Source organism: Suricata suricatta, chromosome 8 (genome assembly GCF_006229205.1).
Source record: "Suricata suricatta isolate VVHF042 chromosome 8, meerkat_22Aug2017_6uvM2_HiC, whole genome shotgun sequence".
NCBI classification, from domain to species: domain Eukaryota; kingdom Metazoa; phylum Chordata; class Mammalia; order Carnivora; family Herpestidae; genus Suricata; species Suricata suricatta.
The window spans coordinates 115,474,043-115,494,656 of record NC_043707.1 but is presented as its reverse complement, the minus strand read 5'-3'; the positions used below and the strand labels follow the sequence as shown (position 1 = coordinate 115,494,656).

Genomic DNA, 20,614 nt, shown 5'->3' with positions numbered 1-20,614 from the left:
TGTTTCCAAAAATTTAAAACAGCGTATACAAAAGGAAAATAAAAAGGAGTACCTGGCTGGCTCAGTTGGAAGAGCATGTGACTCTTGATCTCGGGGTTGTGAGTTTGAGCCTCACATGGGATGTAGAGATTATTTAAATAAAAACTTTAAACAAAAAAAAAGGGGGGGGGAAGCTTCATTGCCAAGAAGGATTAATAGAAGGGGAAAGCTTATTATTTGGTTATAATTTCTTTGTATGCATTTTTGTCCAGATTTAGCTGTTTTGACAAAGAATTGGGGATAGTTCACAAAAAGATATACAAAAAAAGATTAAAAGAATTAAGTAGACCATGGTAAAGGAAAATACAGATATGATAATCATAGTGTTGTGATTGATCAGAGAATATTAAATATGTCCCACTATCACTTAGAGCAAATATTACTGTACTGTGAAGAAACAGCATTTTCTAGCACTGATTCTAAAAGTAGTTACAGATGTTAATCTTCAGTAGGAGACACTGAATAATGAACAATGTCTTCAGTAACATTTAAAAAAATTTTTTTAATGTTTATTTGAGAGAGAGAGAGAGAGAGAGTGTGTGTGTGTGAGAGAGAGTGTGAACTGGGGAGGGATGGAGAGAGAGGGAGATGCAGAATCTGAAGCGGGGCTCAGGCTCTGAGCTGTCAGCACACAGCCCAACACGGGGCTCGAACTCAGGAACCGTGAGATCATTACCTGAGCTGAAGTCAGATGCTTAAACGACTGAGCCACCCAGGTGCCCTGTAACATTTCCTTTCTAAAAGAAAAAAGTTGTTTCAATTTCTCATCTCTAGGTTTTTTTATAAACATGTCTTTATATCCTTTGGGTAAATAATTAGGAGTGGGATTGCAGAGTCAGAAGTTTTCTTACATTGTGCTTTGAGTTATTTATGTATTTTGGATACAGATCCTTTATTAGACATGTGTTTTACAAATATTTTCTCCTAGTCTATAGCTCATCTTCATTTTCTTTTTTTTTATGTCTTTTATTTTTAGAGCGAGCGAGAGAGAGAGAGAGAGAGAGAGAGAGGGAGAGAGAGAGAATGAGTGGGGGAGGGGCAGAGAGAGACACACACAGAATCTGGAGCAGGCTTTAGGCTCTGAGCTGTCAGAACAGAGCCTGACGTGGGGCTCGAACTAGCAAACCATGAGATTGTGACCTGGGCCGAAGTCGGACACTTAACTGACTGAGCCACCCAGGCGCCCCTCATCTTCATTTTCTTAACATTGTGTTTTTCAAACAGAAATTGAGATTGAGGCTGGTGAATACACACATATACACAGATACAAACTTAAATTTTGTGGGAATCAGCAGATAGATAACAGTAGAGAACCCAGGAGAAAACATCATGGTTTATTTGTTTTTAATTAGCAATGTGCTTCAGAATCCCCTGCGGGAATTCCATCCCTGCTCCTGTGCAATACACAAATGCATAGTCCTTATCTATCCTAGACCTGTAACAGATTAGGTGGAGGATTGCAGAGTCGGAGCCTTGGTAACATGGTAATATGGCTTTTGTTTTCTTACAGATAAAATAGAAATAAAGATCAATCTTAGTAGATTTCAGTAGGTTAGTGCACATGAAATACTAGCATATACCAGGAGGTAATTTCTAGAAGCAAAGGGGAGAGAGCTGGAGCCAAGGATAGTGTCATGGAAATCTTTGAAGTCATTGCCTAGAAGTGAGAGTGAACATTACTTTTTTCTTGCTTTCCTTTCTGTGTGACACTTACATTATTTAAGAAGTAAATGTTGGCTCCAATTATTCTTTTCATTCAACCCTTTTGTTCCCCTGAAATTGACTATGATGTTTTCTGTTCTTGAATTCCATTATATCACAGTAACTTCTTTGCTTTTTAATATGATCTTCATATGATTGTTCATAGAATTTATGTCAGAGTTGAAGTATTTCTCTCAAGGAAGTTGTAGAAAATATGCATGCTTATTACTATCCTTAAGTTTTTCTTCAAGTTTGTTTATGTATTTTGAGAGAGAGCATGTGCGTGCACACAGGCACATGCACAAGTGGGGGAGGGGCAGAGAGGAGAGACAATTCCAGGCAGGCTCTGCAACTGATTTGGGGCTTGAACCCATCAATTACGAAATCATGACCTGAGCCAAGATCAAGAGTTGTATGGTTAACTGACTGAGCTGCCCAGGTGTCCCCAAAATTAATTTTCATGAAGCAATATATAATCATTATGAACAAGAAAAACGTGCTGTATCCAGAATCAAAGGAGGATTTGTTTTATTTGTTTAGTTGTCATTTGTTGGAAGAAAAAAAAAAACAGGCCCCAAAATAATGAGTTATTTTCAGGGTTGTTAAGTAATAAGTTATACTAGGAAAAAAGCTGTTCTTTTAGTGTGAGGAGTACAACTCTTTATTTAAGATGTTTCTAGTTGATTACTACTTTTTAAAAACTTCTGATAATGGACATTTTAAAATATAAATGTTGAGCAGATAGTTTGACTAATGGTGATGTATTTGTTATTTATCTTTTTTAACAGTCATCCACTTTCTGCCTCTTGCTTTATTTATTCTCTCACGTCTTTCCCTATAACATTTTAAAGTCAATTGTAGAAATATTTCACTTTTCTTTTTTTCTTTTTTTTTTTTATAAGTTTATTTATTTTGAGAGAGAGAGTGTGTGTGTGAGCCAGGGGAGGTACAGAGAGAGAGAATCCCAAGCAGGCTCTGTGCTGTCTGTGCAGAGCCCAACATTGGGCTTGATCTCCAGAGCCATGAGATCATGAGTTGGGCTGGAATCAGGAGTCAAGACGCTTAACCAACTGAGCCACTAGGGTGGCCCTTGTTCCATTTCTTAATACACAGACTGTGCAATTCTAAAGTAGTCTCTCTCTCTCTCAAAGAATCATAATACCATTATCACACTGAACAAAATCAACAGGCTTCCTTAATGTCACCTGATATTTGTACAACTTTCTTATTTGTTTCACAAAGTCAATAGCTAAAACAAGGTTTGTGGGGGGCGCCTGGGTGGCTCAGTTGGTTAAGCATCTGACTTCAGCTCAGCTCATGATATCATGGTTCCTGGATTTAAGCCCCACATCCAGATCTGTGCTGACAGCTCAGAGCTTGGAAATTGCTTCTGTCTCCCTCTCTCTCTGCCCCTCCCCTATTCATGATCTGTCTCTCTCTATCTCTAAAATAAATAAACGTTTAAAAAAAAAAAAACAAGGTGTGTGGGTTGTTATGTCTCTGCAGCCTCTTTTAATCAGTAAATCTTCCCATTTTAAAAACTGCTATTTATTCTTAAAAGATACTAGCTGATTTGTTCTGCAGCATTTCCCACATTCTGGTCTTTGCTGATTATATCCGAGTGTCATTGAACATGTTACTCTGTTCCTCATGTTTCCTGTAACTGGTAGAAGTGTGATTAATTTTAGGTTCAAATTTCTTTTTTTTTTTTTTTTGGTCTTAAAAATTTTTTTTTAATGTTAAGTAGGCTCTACATCCAATATGGGGCTTGAACTCATGACCCCGAAATCAAGAGTCATGGACTCTACTGAGCCAGCCATGTACTCCAATATTTTTGACCTTTTTTGAAAGAATTCTTTATTGGTATGACACCAGTAGTGGAACCATCGCATTCATCTTAGTTCAGGTGACTAATCCATATATTTAAAAGTTCCCCTTCAGTTTTTGTCCTGAATGGTTTTAGCATTCATTGGTAATTAATTCTTTTTTTTTTAAGATTTTATTCGATAAGTAATCTTTATACCCAGTGCAGTGTTTGAACCCACAACCCTGAGATCAAGAGTCACAGACTCCAGCCTGCCAGGTGCCCCAAAATTATTTCTTAATTCACTGTTTCTTTAGGGGTTATAAAATGATGATTTCATATATCTTTTATTTCCCCAGCATCTATTTGCTATGATTATAGAGTAGAACTTTCCCCTATCAACTAATATTTGGTTTCTTTGTAACTGTAAAATATTATTAATATAAGACAAAGTCAAGACAACATACAGAAAAAGAAAGAAGAAAAGATAAATGCTTGATTCTTTTGTTGTTTTTAAGAATAAGTTGATGACTTGGCAGCCTTCACAAATGACCAGTGAGGGTTATTTTTTTGAAGTAAGGGGAATAAAGGCACTATCATGGTAACTTACTATAAATAGATTTATTTGTAAGTGCAGTTTATTTTGCCATCTTTGGTGGATAAAAGCCTCTTTAGGTTAGCTCTTGATTCATTTTGTCACAACTCCAGTAGTCTTTTTAAATTTTTATTTTGTTTTTACTTTTTAAATATTTTTATTTAAAAAATTTTAAATAAAAATTTACTTATTTTTGAGAGACTGAGAGAGAGAGAGGGACAGAGTGTGAGTGGGGGAGGGGCAGAGAGAGAGGGAGACACAGAATCCGAAGCAGGCTGCAGGCTCTAAGCTGGCATCACAGAGCCCAATGGGGGCTTGAACTCATGAACCATAAGATCATGACCTGAGCTGAAGTCCACTTAAGTGACAGAGCCACCCAGACGCCCCTCCAGTAGTCTTTGATAATTTCCTTGCTTTCTGGTGCAAGATGAATGAGACTCATATGTATAATCCCTGTTCCAGACCTGAAATCAGCCATTTCTTCCAGGAGGTCTGGTTCCTTTTAGTGGGAAATGTTATTTAGAGACCATAATAATTGACCACTTTTTAAAGTTGTACCATATTAAATTTTAGAGTTAGAAGGGTTTTTTGAAGTTCTATCCAGTGTAGAAAACGTCCTAAGTATTTAGGTCGTGTCCTAAGTATTTTTCATGTTAATAATTAGATTCATTTGAAGACCATTTAAAAAGTTCACATCACAAAGATTTTCATATTGAATGACTTTATGTTACTTATAAGAAAAATCTAAAATGAAATGAAACTGATAAAAGTAAAAAATTAAAGGATGCTAATGTGTCAAAGTTTCAAATGCAGCAAAAATTCAAATTTTAATATTAAAACTAACCATGGCAAGAGTAATAAACTATCAGAAAATTCTGATTTTGTAAAAGCTGTAGTTCACACTGAGGATGTAACTGCTATGAGTCATTTATCAAGAACCTTTGTATGGGCATATATAAAACAAAAGTTTTAAAAGTTTAGAGAACCTGAAGTTCAACTGAACTTGAAAACACGACCATCTTTTACATTTCATGGAACATTTATAGAATTTAATCATAATTGACACATAATTTACACTTGTTAAAAATGCTGATTTTGAGAAGTAAAGGTTATAAGCATAAATAGTTTGGGGATAATCTGTTAAACTTTTCTTTTTTTAAAGTTAGTTTATTTTTGAGAGGCAGAGAGAGCATGTGGGAGGGGCAGAGAGAAAGGGAGAGAGGAACCCCACACAGGGATGTTGGGCTTGAACTCATGAACTGTGAGATCATGACCTGAACTGCAATCAAGAGCCAATTCCTTGACCGATTGAGCCACCCAGGTGCCCTAAACTTTTTGAGGTATAATTAATTCATTCCTTTCGATGAAGTGGGAGATTTTCTGAAATAAGTTAACCAAAATTGATTCAAGAGATGGAACACCTGAATAGGCCAATAACCATTTAAGAAATGGCAATTAATGTCAAACAATAGCCCTTCCCTCCCCATGCCCCACAGTTTCTACTCTTTCTTTGTACCATCGAGGACCAGTCTGTTTTCATGTTTTTAGCAATATATGCCAAAAATAGAAAAGGTCTCATATCAAGATGCTAATAAAGATCTTGATATAGGGGTGCGTGGATTGGCTCAGTTGGTTAAGTGTCTGGATCTAATGCTTTATGAGATTGAACTCTGCTCTGCGCTGACAGCGTGGAGCCTGCTTGGGATTCTTCTTACTTACCCCCCACTCTCTGCCCCTCCCCTGCTCATGCACTTGTATCCTCTCTCTCAAAATAAACAAACATTAAAAAAAAGATATTTTATATTTAGTGTTCATTTCCTATCAATAAAGTCTCTTTTTTATAAAACTAAAAATAGAGGGTTCTTTCCTTCACATAATAAACCATATGTGTTAGAATCTAGCATTCTTTCCTCTTTTCTTTTTCCAGGAAGGATGCCTGCTATTACCAGTTATTTCTGTTCTGAAGTTCTAGGGCAATATAGTTAGAAGAGGAAAAGAAAGAGGCATAAGTCTTGGAAAGCTGGAGAACAAAATTATTATTTTCTGATGACCTACTTATTTGCCTGGAAGTATCAAGAGTTATCAGTAGAAAATATTTTAGGGCTAAAGTAAAAATTCAAAAGTGAAAGCAATATGGAGGAAAAGAGAAAGTGTATTAGGATTATAACAGGAAATTGTAAAATGTCTAGTTACAACATTAAAATGTTTTTTTAAATCCCACAAAACTTAATAATTTTGACTGTAAATAGTTGGAGAATCAATATTTTTAAAAAGTGATTCAAAAAGCAATAAAAAATTAAAAATTCTTAGGATAAACCTAATTAAGTATGAGACTTAAAATGACAAGAGTTTACCTAAGGACATGGTAATAAAAAAAATAATAGTCACAACAGTAAGTAATCTTTATGAACATTGTTTTAAATACTTCTTAATTCATTTAATCCGCCAAATGATCTTATGATACAGTGTTATGTTTGAGGGTAAAGTGCCTTGTCAGGGTAATTTAAGTGCTAGGATAAAGAATAATGGGATCGGAACTCATTCAGGCTGTGTTACTCCAAATTCCAGAGAATCTGTAACCATTATGCTTTGATGGTTCTTGAAAAAAAATAAGTGATATACTGTATTCCTGGATGGGAAATCCAATATAATAAAAATATATGTCTCATAAAATTATTATTATTATATCAGTCAGTTTCCCAACAGGATTTTGTTTTTCTTTTTCATTGTGAGGGAGGTAGAATTTGAGAAAACAGTGATGATGAAGTTCACTAGGAATTATAACTATGTGAAAGACAGAAGAGTATTGGAAGAGTGGAGGAGTAGGGGATGTGGGTTCCTTATTCTACAGGATCTTGAATATAATACTGCTATAGGTATGCTCAAATTATTAAAAATAACAAGATTCATGTCTTTATATAAGAATATAGTTAAAAGTTATTCTTTAAATTGTGTTCGGACAGTTTGATGGTCATTTGGGCAAAAGATAAAGTTATATCTTTTCCTCTAGATACCAAAACAAATTCTAGAGGGATTGAATATATGGATATAAGGAAATGAAACTATTCCCCAAAGAAAATATAGGTAAATATAACCTCTTGATACAGGGAATGCCTTTTTAAAAGATAATTCAAAAGAATAACTGATTTGACAACATTAAAAATAGTAACATTTTTAAAAAGGAAGAAGTGTTCAAAATATATGGTGATCATAAGTGACTATTTTCAGAAGAATGTGGTACTCAGCAGATAAAAGCAGATAACCACTTTAGGAGTCATCTTAGAATTCCTCAGTGCTCCACATCCCTAATTTCCATCCAGTCACTATTCATGCTTCCTTTCAACAAATGTTTGAGTGTCTGTTATGCACAAGGAACCATTGTAGGAATTGAGAATACAGTAATGAATAAAATGGAGAAAATCTCTGCTCTTAACGGAGTTTATATTCTGTTGAGGGGAGAGAACTGTTAGTCAAATAATGCAGAATGTTTTAAATGGAACACTTCTATAAAGAATCATAAAGTAGAAAAAGGGTATATATTGTGCTGTGGTGGAAGTGGAATTTTGATTTTAGATAGAAGCATTTTAGCAAAATCTGAAGGGAATGAGAAAGCCAGCCATGTGGATATCTAAGAGCAAGAACATTCCAGGTAGAGGGTACAACAGAGCCAAAGTTTGTGAGGCAGGAGAATGCTGTGTATATTTTATGAACAGCAAAAAGGTGATAGCTGAAGGTAGATGAGTAAGATAGTGAGTAGTAGGAGATGAGATCAGGGAGGTAACTAATCTTAGGCTTTTAAGACCAGATAATTCTTTGTTGTAGTGGTTGTAGTGTACATTGCTGGATAGTTCACAACATCCCTGGCCTCTACCCACTAGATGTCAGTAGAGCTCCCTGGTTTTAATGACCAAAAATGCCTCCAGATTTCACCAGCTTTTCTAGATTTGGGAAGCAACATTGCCCCTGCTTAAAAACCACTGCTCTACTAAATGGTTTCCTCCCTTTGAGGAAGGCTTGGAGGAAAATTCATGGTGTGTACTTGTCATAATGGTGCAGAAGCTTTTCGTCATGAGGACCCCGTCTCTCCTCAGTTACAAAATGCTGTGGGTCTGTGAATTGACCCAGTCTGGAAACTGGACAAATGCCCACGACTTGCACTATGATGACTCAAGTCGGTTTTTGGCCACCAGATTTAGGAATTTTTCTGTTATATAGATTAAACTGCCCATCTATTTCATTCCTAGGAACATCGTGATCAATTAGCCACTGCCAAAGATCCCTGCGGGCCAAAGCATTCTGATTACCGGTATGTCCTTGCTGCCCTTATCTTTGGAGTTAAGTGCTGCCACTTGGCCTCTGCTACTTTGGGATCCCATCATCCTCAGTGAGAAAAGGGCGCTCATCTCAGTGATGATATTCCTTGAAGTCATACTTGACTTTCAAAAGAGAGCAGCCACACAGCTTTTCAAGTATGTGGTGCTTCCTTCACTAATTATAGTGTCTTCTGGGCCTTCTCAGGGAATGTAGTTGGGTAGTAGGTTGCAGAGGATACATCTATTCAATGTTCCTGTCTCCCTAAACCTTTGGATTTCCTCTTCCACATAATGCCAGTGGAACTCTAGTATCTAAACCTCATTAAACCTCATTTAATATTCATTGTCAGTGTTAGAATAATTTTGATATACATTTCCTTAATGATTACAGCTCTGTTGTTGAGTGTAAGTTTCAGTCAACAAGTAGGCTATTAGGGTCCTCTCTAACTGCACAAGTTATCATAGAATCTATGGTAAGCTCACTCATATTAATGAATTCTAACCTTGTTGATCTAATACCGTTTAGTATCTATTTTCACACATATTCCTCAGGTTTTTTCCTTTATGTACTAACATAATTTTGGCATTTTTTAGTGTTTAAGCTGTTTTCTCTTGGGTCATAACATATATGTACCTGTTCCTCGGTACATGCTGAGATTTGAACCTAGTTATGGATGTAGTGTCATCAGGATTGGTTGTAGTTGATCTTGAGGAGAATGAGCATCCTCCTCCCAGTCATTTGCAGAACATAACAATATCACAGGATTTTCAGCAAAGGAAAGCAGCTCTCTGTATACAGAAGAGTAAGTTACTGCCACTGGAGAGGTGAAGTTTTTTTAATTCTGATTTGACCACATGTTCCCATGTTCCCATTCCAAGTTTCAGGGTCCAATTTTTTTTTTTTTTTTTTTACTAGTTATTGCTCTTATTTTCACATAAGAAACTTAGACTATAAATTCATTTAATGCTATAATTCAGCTCTTTGCACAATTTTTGCATTTGATTTTTAGCAATATGAAATCTGAGGTTATAAGAATAAGATGTTTTTTGAGATTTTTAAAAAAGCTTACTTATTTTTGAGAGTGTGCACATGTGTGTGAGTGGGGGAGGAGCAGAGAAAGAGAGAGACAGAGGATCCAAAGCAGGCTTGGTGCTGATAGTAGAGAGTGTGATATGAAGCTTGAACTCCTGAACCTCGAGATCATGACCTGAGCCAAATTCAGATGCTCAGACGACTGAGCCAGTTAGGTGCCCCTGAGATTTCTTTAATACTGTCATGAAAGTGCTATTTTTTAGACTGGATTTAATCTGACAGTTAATGGACTTGAACTTATTTTTTGTGTACCTGTTCAAGAGCACTTAGAGAATCCATCTCATATAACAGACCTTGTAGTCATCACTGCTGCCTTTAACAGTTCTGTACAATTGCCGTTTGGGGTCCTAAGGTGCTTGCTTCTGTTGGCACCTCATCACAGTCAACCGCGGTTGATAGCTTGATTAACTGTGATGCCACTGCATGCCAGGGGTTATTAGCATCCTGTTTCCTGTTTAAGCCAGAGGGCATAACCAAGTCAATCTCCAAATCCCATCTTTGTAGGTATGTTTACTGTGATGACTGCCAGTACCAATTCTATATCAGAGATCAGAAACCAGACAGTAATTTGAACAGGTAAAGTTTAATATAAAGATGTATTAACCAACAAAAAAAAAGAATTATTAACTAGTAACAAAGAATTAACCCTAGAGGGGAAAGACAACTGTAAAGTATACACAATAGAGGGAGCAGCCACTGCCTCTAAGGCTGGGGCATGGTAGCAGGGATGGCTGGAACGAATCTGGAAGATGCTCCATTTTCCAGCTTCAAGGCCAAGATTCAGATCTTGTTGGAAAGGGTGTGTTACGCTGGATGCTGGAGAAGCGTGAAGAGCTGTAAATTTTCATTAAACAAGAAACTCACTTTTGAGGTACTGAGAAAAGTTACTAGGAAGCCCCTTTCTCAATCTAAGAAGCCAGTTGGAACACTGGCGTAGTTCTTTGAGAACTGTGGCCCATAGGAGTGCTGCAGAAACTTGCGCAGCCGTCAGCCTAAGGTGCTGACAAAACTTCCAGGAAACTACCCATGGGGTTGCATATGTGTCGCTGAGACTTGATGGGAAGTTGGTGCTTGGGGAAAGGGCTGTTGAGTATTTTTCATGGCATTGTTTGCTGGAATGAGCAGGTTAGAGCACACTGTAAGGGGAAGAGAACCCACTTCTGTCTGGAGAATTCCTCCAGTGCCATCTGTTGAAAAGGTTAATATTTTGCCAGCTGGCAGAGAAGAAATGTTTACAGGTATCAGCTCCATTATTGCAAAGCAGGGCAAAGAGGAGTGGATTTGGAATTGAGAGGCAATATATTTATAATTTTTACAGTCAGATATTTATATTTCTAGTACTCTTCATTTCTTTGAGGTAAACTGTGATTCCCATGTGGTGTCATTTTTTTTTTTTTGAAAGAAGTATCTTTAATACTTCTTGTTGGGCTGATATGCTGGTGATGAATTCTTCCAGGTTTTGTACATCTGGAAAGTTATTTTGCCTTTTAAAAAATAAAATAGTGGTAGAATACACATAAAAGAAAATTTACCATCTTACCTGTTTTTTTCAAGTTTTATATATTTACGTAAATAAATACCACTCAACGTGGGGCTTGAACTCTTATCAAGAGTTGTAGGCAACTGAGCCAGCCAGGTTCCCCATTTTACCCATTGTACATTATTTATCTTTATTTGAGTGAGAGAGTGAACCTGTCTGCATGAGCAGGGGACAGAACAGAGGTAGAGAGAGAAAATTTTAAGGAGGCTCCACATTCAGCATGGAGCCTGAGGTGAGGCCGGATCTAACAACTGTGAGCTGAAATCAAGAGTCGGACACTTTACCTGACCGAGCTACTCAAGTGCCCCTGTTGATTCGTTTTCATATGTTGAACCATCCTTCCATTTTAGAAAGAAATTTTACTTAGTCATGGTATATAATTTTTTAATATGTTGCCAAATTTGCTTTGCTAGTACTTTTGTGGTGCCTTTGTCTGACGTTGGTATCAGAGTACTCCTGACCTCAAAGAATGTATTAGGTTGTTCTCTAATTTTTGCTTTTTTGGGAGAAGTTTGAGAAGGATTGGTATTTTTCTTTAAATGTTTTTTTTTTTTGGAATTCACCAGTGAAGTCATCAAGCCCAGGACTTTTCCTTTTTAGGAGAGTTTTGTTTACTGATTCAATGTTCTTACTAGTAATAGGTCTATTCAGATTTTCTGTTTCTTCACAAGTTAGTCTTGGTAGGTTTTGTATTTCTAGGAAATTGTCTATTTTATGTAGATTGTCCAATTTATTGGTGTAAAATTATTCATAATACTCTGTTATAGTCCATTTCTGCATAACCATTAATGTTTCCACTTTCACCTTTTATTTTAGTAATTTGAGTATTTTCTCTCTTTTCATAGTCTGTGTAGCTAAAGTTTGTCAATTTTGGGGTGTCTGAGTGGCTCAGTTAAGTGTCTGACTTCGGCCCAGGTCATGATCTTATGGTTTGCTAGTTTGAGCCCCGTGTTGGGCTCTGTGCTGACAGCTCAGAGCCTGGAACCTGCTTCAGATTCTGTGTCTCCCTCTCTCTCTCTCTGCTCTGTTTCTCTCAAAAAGAAATAAACATTAAAAAATAGTTTGTCAGTTTTGCTGGTATTTTAAAGTATCAGCTTTGGGTCCCATTAAGTTTTCTTTGTTTTCTATTCTCTATTTTTCAAAATTTTTTTAATTAAAAATGTTTTTAAATGTTTTATTTATTTTTGAGAGGGAGAGAGACAGCATGAGCAGGGGAGGGTCAGAGAGAGAGAGGGAGACAAAGAGTCCGAACACAGGCTCCAGGGTCTGAGCTAGCTGTCAGCCCAGAGCTCGACGTGGGGCTTGAACTCACGAACCGTGAGATTATGACCTGAGCCAAAGTCGGATGCTTAACCCGATTAAGCCACCCAGGCACCCCTCTATTCTCTATTTTTAAAAATTCTCCAATTTAAGAAATTTCCTTTCCCTTGCTTGTTTTGGGTTTAGCTTGCTCTTTTTTTAGTTCCATAAGGTGTAACATTACATTGTTGATCGGAGATCTTCCTTATTTTATAAGGTAAGTGATTATAGCTGTAATTATCTCCCAGCACTGTGTTTGCTTCACCCCATGTATATTTTCTTAAGGGCATGTTCCCTTTCTTTAAAACAATTTTTTTAAGGTTTATTTTTGAGAGAGAGAGACAGAGTATGAACGGGGGAGGGTCAGAGAGAGAGAGGGAGACACAGAAGCAGGCTCCAAGACCAGGCTGACAGCTCAGAGCCCAGTGCAGGGCTTGAACTCAAGAGCCGCAAGATCATGACCTAAGCCGAAGTTGGAAGCTTAACTGACTGAACCACCCAGGCGCCCCCCATAAGTTTTGATATTTTGTATTTTTGTTTTCATTTGTCTCAGTTATTTTCTAATTTCCCTTGTGATTTCTTTTTTGGTCCTTCAGTTGCTTAAGAGTGTGTTAATTTGCACAAATTTTCAGTTCTTATACTTTTCTTTCTTTCTTTTTTTTTTTTTAAACATTTATCTTTGAGAGACAGAGAGAGACAGATCATGAACAGGGGAAGGGCAGAGGGAGAGAGACACACAGAATTGGAAGCAGGCTCCAGGCTCTAAGCTGCCAGCAGAGAGCCTGACGTGTGGCTCGAACCCACGAATAGCGAGATCATGACCTGAGCCGAAGTTGGATGCTCAACCGACTGAGCCACCCAGGTGCCCCAAGTTCTTATACTTTTCATCTGTAGAATTTCTTTTTGGTTTCCTTATATTTTCTATCTGTTGATATTTCTATTTTGTTTGTACATTGTTTTCTTGATTTTTCTCCATATCTTCCTTTACTTTCTTGAGCATCTTTAAGACATTTATTTATTATTTTTTTTTAGAGACAGAACACGTGAGCCGAAGTGGAGGAGGGGCAAAGGGAGAGAATCCGTAGCAGGCTCTACACTGAGTGCAGGGCTCAGTCTCATAACTGTGAGATCATGACCTGAACCAAAATCAAGATTTGGACACACAACTGACTGAGCCACTCAGGCACTCCTTTAAGACAGTTATTTTAGGGGATCCTGGGTGGCTTAGTTAAGGGTCTAACTCTTGATTTCGGCTCAGATCACGATTCACAGTTAGTGAATTCACGCCCATCTGTCTGGCTCTGTGCTGACAAGTATGAAGCCTGCTTGAGATTCTCTCTTTCCCTCTATCTCTGCCCCTCCTCTGCTTGTGCTCTAAATCTTTCTTAAAATGAGTAAGTAAACATTAGAGAAATAAGATATTTTAATGTCTTTGTTTAGTATGTCTACCATAAGGTCTTTTCCAGGGAATAGTTCCTTTTAAGTTTTTTTCCTTTGTATAGGCTGGGTTTTCTTGTTTTCTGTGATTTTTTTTTTTTTGTTATTGAAAATTGGACAGTTCAGTCTAATAATTTGGTAATTCTGAAAATCAGATTCCCCTCTTTTCCAGAATATTTTGTTTTTTTTGACTGTTGTAGTCTGTCTTTGTGATTAGGATCAGCCTGAGGTGTCATTTAAAGATCTCGGCTTTTTTCTCAGTTACTGCTTTCCCCTGGATATGTGTGGAGAGTTTCTGATTTCTTCTGTATGTGCAGTTGCTTTTGAATGTCCTAGTCTTTTTTTTTTAATTTTTTTTCTGTTTTTTATTTATTTTTGAGAGATAGAGACAGCGCGAGCAGGGGAGGGTCAGAGAGAGGAAAATACAGAATCTGAAGCAGGCTCCAGGCTCTGAGCTAGCTGTCAGCACAGAGCCTGATGCGGGGCTCGAACCCACGAACCGTGAGATCATGACCTGAGCTGCAGCCGGACACTTAACCGACTGAGCCACCCAGGCGCCCCTGAATGACCTAGCCTTTAATGTCTGGCTCCCAAAGGGGAAAATTGAGAAAAATGAAGGGGAAGCGAAGAGTACAGGCAAAAAAAGGAGGGACTTGTAGCAATTGGAGTTGGTGCAACAAAAATGACCTTATGCCTCTGTCTTCATTTTTGTGATCAGAAGCAACAATGAGGAATTAGGGCACAGATCTCCAATACATGGAGGGCACAGTAATTTTTTCTCACCCTACTCTCACAAGCTGCTTCTAGAATGTACATAAAACTGCCATGTAGTTGGAGGTGGAGGATGGGTAACTGCTCCCGTGCTAAAGGCTGAAATTGATGAAAAATTCCCCTTCCAAACCTACTCAGTGAAAGTTGCAAGCTTTCAGTGGATTCTAGAGTTCCAAAAAAACAGTTATATCAGACAGATTATGCCTGTCTGATGATATAATCAGACATTATATTCTCTAGGTGGAGAGACAGAATCTTGGTGCTTCCTTACTCTTCCATCCTCTCAAAGTTGACCTTTCAACAGTGTCGGTTTGAACTTCATAGGTTCACTTATACTCAGATTTTATCTGATAAATAGAGTATAATTCTGGAAATGTAATTTCCCTTCCTTATATTTTCTTAATAATGTTTTTCTTTAGCTTTATTGTATGAATACAGTATATGATACATATAATACGCACAGTATGTGTTAATAGAACGTTAATGTTATTGGCAAGGCTTCTAGTACAGTAGGCTATTAGTAGTTAAGTTTCTGGGGAGTCAAAAGTTATATGTGTATTTTTGACTGTGGGAGCAGTCACTGCCCCCATCCTCATGTTGTTAGAGGGTCAGCTGTATCTATTAGAAATTTTGAGAGAGATTGGTTCTGAAAGAGACTCGAGGAAGCGGATTGCAGTTGCTGCTGCCTGCTATTATGATTAGCTTTACACTTGGAGATCACAGAATACTTTGCAGTGTTCTCATTTATTGTTTCCAAGTAGTATTAGGAAGCTGTATTGAAGTGGCATTTTTTTTAGCTTAATTAAGTATATTTTGGTTATTTTTGAATATTTTATTTTTATTCTGAGGGCAGCATTTAGACATTGTAGATGATTTGAATGATTTAAAAAAGTATAAAGGAAAGATAAAAATCTCTTGTACTGTCACTACTCAGTGTATTTATTTATAATTATATGTACATTTATCCTGCATGCATATATGTATTTAAAATTTTTTTTTACTCTTTATTTTTGAGAGAAAACACGTGTCCATGTGCACCCTTGCGCCAATGGGAGAGGGACAGAGAAAGAGAGAGAGAGAGAGAGAGACAGACAGACAGACAGACAGAATCCAAAGCAGCTCCAGGCTCCAAGCTGTCAGCACAGAGCCTGACATTGGGCTCAAACTCACAAACCATGAGATCATGACTGGATCCAAAGTGGAATGTTTAACCAACTGAGCCACCCAGGCTCCCCTATATGTATTTTTAATTTAGAGATGAACATATGCTAGCTAAAATTCCTTTTGTCATATCTGGTATAAAATTATATAATTTTAAGCACAGTTCTAGATTCCTATAAGCACCGCCACAAACTGGATTAATAACAATTGTGTCACCCCAAGAAACTCCCACACACTATCCCTTTGTTGTCCTATTCTTCATTTCCTCTTAACCACTGTCCACCACAGTTCTGTTTTCTGTCACTGTAGTTTTGTCTTTTTTAGAATGTCATAAATGGATTCATAAAGTATTTAACATTTAGAGAGTAGTTTCTTAGAATCAATATTTTTCACTTTATGGAAATTTGTATCTCACCATATAGGCTGTTTTACCCTTTACCTTTATGTTGTTGTCATTATCTACATAACAAATCCCTGTCTCTTAATGTTATAATTTTTACATTTAGCTGTCAAACATATGTAAAGGAACTCAAGTGTAGAAGATTGGACTGTATTTAATACATAGTTATATTTATTCAGATTGTTACCAATTTTGTTCTTTCTTCCTTCCTAATCTAAATTTTCTTCTGTTATTTCACTTTTGAATAAAAAACCTTTCTTAACAGTTCTTGTAGAGGAAGTTTGCAGGCACTGAATGCTTCATCAGAGAATATCTTTATTTCTAACGGGTATTTTCATTATATGTAGCTTTTGGGGTGACATTTCTTCCAGTACTTTAAAAGTGTTTTCTTCTTTTTTTGATAAAGATTCTCGATGAGAAATCTGCAATGATAAGATATATGTTATTTTTCTCTGGCTGTTTTAAGGATTTTTTTCTTTGTGTTTAGTTTTCAGCAGTTTTATTGTGAGTGTCTTGGTATGGATATCTGTAGATTTATCCTGTTTGGGATTTGCTTAGCTTGAATTTGCAGATATATATCACTTTCTAAATTTGCAACGTTTTCAGCCATTATTTCTTTAAGTACTCTTTCTGCGCTACAGTTTTTTTCTCCTTTTGGGACTCTGATGACATGAACACTGTTCCTTTCGCTATTGTCATATGGGTTTCTGAGGCTCTGCTCATTTTTTTTAATCTTTTTTTCTCTCTTGTTCTGATTAGGTAGTTTCTTTTTCTTTTTTTAAGTTTATTTATTTTGAGAGAGCACATGTGCAAGAGAGAGAGAACGAACAAGCAGGGGAGGGGCAGAGAGAAGGAGAGACAATTCCAAGCAGCCCATGGGGGGCTTGAACTCAAACTGAGCCAAAGTCGGATGCTCAGCTTGTAAGAACCTACCTTTTTGGGTCAAACTGGACCCTAAAATACCAACCATTGTTTCACTCTCCCACTTTCATTCTGGTAAATAATTAAAGGTTGAGCAACTGGGCTCTGGAAAGACTCTAAAAATGTAACTCGATAATGAACATTGTGACCTAAAGTTTAACTTGTTTTTCAAGATTCTGTTAAGCAACCTACCCCTTTAATAAGTGCTGGCCGATGCAGAGTCCAAGGTGAGGTTAATGTCACCTAGCCCCTAGACACCTAGACATCTTAGGTGCCTTACTATGGTTGGTCATTTTAAAAGACTAAGAACTTTAATATAACAGGTTTCTGTCAAAACTAACGTCTGTGTATTAATTACAATGTAATACTATATATACAATATAATGGCTATAATGAAATGCTGTAGTTGTATTTGGTTAACTAAATGATAACTTATTTTGCCTCACCAAAGCCCATAAAAACCCTGGGCTCCTGCTCGGCAGGACTTTCTTCCGAGGACTTCCAGCTACTTGGAAGGGGCCATTCTGGGGCCATTCTGCCAAACTAAAATAAACCCATTAACCAACTCCGTTTGTGTTCCTGGATTCTACTCTTGGTGACTCACAGTGGAGGGAAAAAGGTCTAACAGACTGACGAACCATCCAGGTGCCCCGCCAATTTACATTTCCACTGACACTGTACAAGGATTCCCTTTTCTCTGTGTCCTTGCCAACACTTGTTATTTTCTGTATTTTTGATAATAACTAATTTGACAGATGTGAGTTTATAGCACATTATGGTTTTGATTTGCACTTCCCTGGTGATTAGTGTTGTCTACCATGTTTTCATGTCCCTGTTGGCCATCTGCATGTCTTCTTTTGAAAAATGTCTAAGCCTTTTGCCTATTATTTAAATTGGTTTTTTAAAAATATTAGGTATATAGGTGTAATATGGGTGTGAAATATATTTTACATATTAACCCTTTATCAGATGTGTAATTTGCAAATATCTACTCCCATTTAGTTGGTTGTCTTTTTGTTTGGTTGATGTTTTCCTTTGCCTTACAAAAGCTTTTTAGCTTGATGAATATCCATTTGTTCATTTTATAAGATTTCGTTGCCCTGCCTGAGGTTACTGATCCAGAAAAATACCAGTAAGAGTGATGTCAAGGGCCTGTTGTCTGTTTTTCTTCCAATAGTTTCATGGTTTCAGGTCTTATATTCAAGTCTTTAAGACATTTTGAGTTTATTTTTCTGTAATGGTGTAAGATAGTGGTTCATTTTAATTACTTCTCTTATAGTTGTCCACTTTTCCCAACACCATTTATTGGTAAGTGTGAGTCTTCATACATTTCTTTAAAAAATTTTTTTAAAGCTTTTGTTATTTGCTTATTTATTTTCAATTTTAACCTTAATTTTTTTTTAACGTAAACTCTACACCCAACATAGGGCTTCAACTCATGACCCTAATATCATGAGTTGCATGCTTTACTGACTTAGCCAACAGGACACCCCTAATAAATACTTTATTTTTTTGACAAATTATTTTTGAGAGAGATAGAGCAAGTAGGGGAGGTGCAGAAACGAAGGGGGCAGAGGATCCGAAGTGGGCTCTGCACTGAGAGCAGAGAGCCTGATGTGGGGCTTGAAATCATAACTCTGAGATCATGACTTGAGCCAGAGCCAGATGTTCAGCTGACTGAGCCACCAAGGTCCTCCCCTAATAATATATTTCTAATGGCTCAGTTCAGAATATTTCTGAACTTGATATTAATTCAGTTGCTTCATTTTATAGAATTAAAATTTGTAAAATCCAGCTTAGTTGCTTCTACCTAGAACTTTTTTTAAATTCTACGTAGCATTAAAAATATTTTTTACAGTTTTATTCATTTTTGAAAGAGAGAGAGCGCTAGCAGGGGAGGGGCAGAGAGAGAGGAAGACAGAGAATCTGAAGCAGGCTCCAGGCTCCGAGCTGTCAGCACTGAGCTGGACACAGGTGTCTAAACCACGAACTGTGAGCTCATGACCTGAGGTGAAGTTGAACGCTTAACTGATTGAGCCACCAGGTGCCCCTATTGTACATAGCATTTAAGAAACACTACTAATAAAGCATGCTGGTAGCACATGAAATATGAATCAGAAATGCTAAATATACACTACACTTATTTTTATGGAGAAGTCAAGCCTATTTATTTTTAGTTTATGTCAAAGTAATTTCATTGGAAATAATTATTTTGTTTAATTGCCTTTACATTTTTCAATGAATAAAAATATGAAAAAAGATAGACTTGATTCTATTTTATTTTTTATTATTTTAAAATGTTTATTTATTTTGAAAGAGAGAGAATCTACAAGAGGGGAAGAGGGGCAGAAAGAGAGGGAGAGAGAATCCCAAGCATACTCTGTGCTACCAGCACAGAGCCTGGCACGGGGCACAATCTTACAAGCTGCAAGATCATGACTTGAGCCAAAATCAAGAGTCAGACACTAAGCTGACTAAGCCACTAAGTTGCCCCAATATGATTCTGTTTTATAGGAGGGACTTGTTACTGTATTAAAAACATCATTTAGGGGCGCCTGGGTGGCTCAGTCGGTTAAGCCTCCGACTTCGGCTCAGGTCAGATCTCACGTTCGTGGGTTCGAGCCCCGCGTCGGGCTCTGTGCTAACAGCTAGCTCAGAACCTGGAGCCTGTTTCCGGTTCTGTGTCTCCTTCTCTCTCTGCGCCTCCCCCTCTCATGCTCTGTCTCTCTCTGTATCAAAAATAAATAAAACATTAAAAAAAAATTTTTTTAAATCTTTTAGTTAGGAAATGCACTTATGGAGAGAGAATGAAATCTACTTTTATTGTGTCCTTATCAGTTTTCATTCTCCATTATAACAATTTGAGTTTTTAGTTTGTGCCTCAATTGAAGTGAATTGCTAGCATTAAGTTTCAAAGTTTGGAGAGAACTTTTAGGATCTTATAGACCCATTTCATTAATTATATGGTTTGAATAATTTGAGACCCAAAGGAGTTAAATTTCTTGCTTAAGGTCTGTTAGTAAATTCTCAGCATATCAGTGACTAGAATGGAACAGTACTGATGTTTATAGCCTTTCTTGAGACCTATCATGTATTTGACAGCAAATACTTTACATATTTAGCTACTTAAATTATTTCTTTGTTTAGTTGTCACTTTGCTTGGATTTCTTTTGCCATGGTTTTGTTAAATAATACCAATCCCCTACCAACACATTTCAGATATCATTTAGCATGGTATGTGAACTCCCAGACTGTGTTCGCTCTTCAGTTCACATCACTGTGTGATTAACAGATGTCCATCATGAGCAGTGACCAGTAATGTTACTTTTCTCAGAGTCTGTTGGAGATTGGTCATTGTGTCCCCGTTAATTCAGTTCTTGCACAGACAGCACAGTATACAGTTGTGTTACTTCCTTGTCTTCTAGTGGTAAATCTCTGTTTCATTTTATAAAACTTCATAATCAAAGTAGAGAACTAACCAACAAAGATGGAAGTGCAGCAAGGAAATGAAAAGTGGTATCACTAAATCTGAGTAATTGG

The 20,614-nt window shown here is 37.1% G+C and overlaps 1 protein-coding gene across 6 annotated transcripts in view; it reads left to right on the top strand.

Moving 5' to 3' along the window:
- Positions 1–20,614, top strand: part of ZMYM4 (zinc finger MYM-type containing 4) — a 139,340-nt gene that overhangs the window by 20,354 nt on the left and 98,372 nt on the right. The window contains exon 3 of one of the 6 annotated variants that reach the window (XM_029947754.1): positions 8,384–8,445. The exons of the other annotated variants lie outside the window; for them this stretch is intronic. The gene's annotated coding sequence lies outside the window, so the exon portion shown is untranslated. The remainder of the gene's footprint in view (positions 1–8,383; positions 8,446–20,614) is intronic. 6 annotated transcript variants of the gene reach the window in all.